The following is a 2500-nucleotide window of genomic DNA, read 5'->3' on the forward strand; positions in this document are numbered from 1 at the left end:
GAGTGCGGAGACCTGACGAAGCGAAAGAGGAAGTTCATTCCAATTACAAGGTCCAGAGACAAAGAACGGCGGCCAACAGTCGAGTGTTTGAATCTGGGTATGCGTAAAGATGATATGGGACAAAGACAGCGTTGTGGGGGTGGGAGGAGGGGGTTGGGGGTGGGGGGAGGTGGGGGTGGTGGGGTAACTAACCATTAGCAGTGACAAACGGCCAACATAACCTGATCATACCGACACTCACCCTCCGCCCACCACAGCGGTACAGGTGTTTGTGGGGCCACACAGCAGACCCGGACAGCACGACGTGGCTGTACACGCCGCACCCAGCATTCCGCACGCCTGCACACACACACACACACACACACACACACACACACACACACACCACTCTTAAAAACTATTGGAAGAGTTAGACGAAATAAAAGTGAGTGTAAAAAAATATATAAAATATTATATAAAAAAGATGCACCCACCCCATTCAGACTGAAACCAAAAGAAATGCTACAAGCACACAGTTATAAATTACGAAGTGAATGAATGTGTGCATAAGTAAATGGTAATATTGATGATGATAATTGATGATTTGATGATTTTTCATGGTCGTTCTGGGACATTAATATGCAGTAAGAGATGATGCCTATGCACAAATCTTTCTCTGAATGTAAAATCAACGGCTACTTTGGCCTCCTTTCATTAAAACATGGCATCACGAATTATGAATATTCATTTAAGTGAACAGGCGCAACGCTATTTACTGAGCGTTCAGTGCAGCTGTAAGAACTGATTCGTTGTTTCCAATATGAAACGATTTCTGTATTCTTCAGGTCGGGTATATAATCGGAAAAAGAGAAGGCGAAAAAAGAATTTGCAAGGAGTATAATATGGGTATTGTTGGGGATGAATTTCATTTTGTTTTAGAATGTTTCCAAAATACTGTAATTCGAAATAAATTGATACCACATGAATATAAATGACACATGTCAATGTTCGGTTTATGCAATTTATTCAGTGCTGGGAAGAAAACACAACTTAATTCAAGTAAATTCATAAAACTTGTACAGGGTGTGTAACTTTTGTTACATCTAAAACATACTTGTAAGCATTTTTCAGTTTGATTTGTCATGTTGCAAATCATTATCATTAATGTGTGCGTGTATGTGTGTGTGTGTGTGTGTGTGTGTGCGTGCGTGAGTGTGCGTTTTTGCGTGTTTCGGAGACACCGTTGGACTGAAGTTGTGATTCAATGAGTATGTATTGTTACTGTATCCTCCACACCCCAAAAGGGGCAAAAGGATTAAATTTCTTTGAACATTTGAATCTTTTAAATACGCAGAACCTCCTTTTTTCTCAGTTACTGATCCGTCCATATATTTATTTTGAATGTGAAATTGAACATAACTTCCTAGTATGTTTGTACTGTCGTCGTCTTTTTTTCTTTTCTTTTCTTTTTTTTTTGTTGTATTATTGGGTATGGTCAATCTCAAACAGCTCTTTGTAGTCCAGAGACGAATGCAGGGAAGACAGAGGGTGTGACAAATTCTGAATCATGTTCAAGAGTAACCCCAGACCCCCTTCATAATATCAGAACCAGTACTGTATGTCTCCAGTGTTATCTGTGATTAAAATGACATACAGAGAGAGAGAGAGAGAGAGAGAGAGAGGCAATTTATTGGCAACAGCCTTTTTAGCGGTTATGCCAAGGGGGATGCAATTATTACTAATCGAATAAATCGGGGGGGGAAATACGGCAAAAGGAAATTAATAAACAACAAGAGAGAGAGACAGAGACAGAGAGACAGACAGGCAGACAGACAGAGACAGAGATACACACACACACACACACACACACACACACACACACACACACACACACACACACACACACACACACACACACACACACAGAGTGACAGAGAGACAGAGATAGATGGAGACTGGCCGACAATTCCTTCACATACGAATCAGAAGAGATACGCACCATCATCTGAAACAGAAAAAAGAAGTATTCTGAAATCACGGTGGTCTGAAAGTGTGTGTGTGTGTGTGTGTGTGTGTGTGTGTGTGTGTGTGTGTGTGTGTGTGTGTGTGTGTGTGTGTGTGTGTGTGTGTGTGTGTGCACGTGTGTTTGTGATCGTGATTGTACAGCCCCGACTCTCTCTGTCTGTCTGTCTGTCTGTCTCAAACACAAACCCGCACAACCAGATACGTACCCACTCGCATGCACGGATGTGTGTATTTGCGCACACACACACGTACATACATATACATATATGTGTATATATATATATATATATATATATATATATATGTGTGTGTGTGTGTGTGTGTGTGTGTGTGTAGATATGCGCGGACACACACACACACACACACACACACACACACACACACGGACAGAGACAGAGAAGGAAAGAAAAATGTTCCTCTCTCCCCTTCTCTCTGTCTGTCTGTCTGTCTGTCTGTCTGTCTCTCTCTCTCTCTCTCTCTCTCTCTCTCTCTTAAT

Source organism: Babylonia areolata, chromosome 16 (assembly GCF_041734735.1).
Source record: "Babylonia areolata isolate BAREFJ2019XMU chromosome 16, ASM4173473v1, whole genome shotgun sequence".
Classification (NCBI taxonomy): Eukaryota; Metazoa; Mollusca; class Gastropoda; order Neogastropoda; family Buccinidae; genus Babylonia; species Babylonia areolata.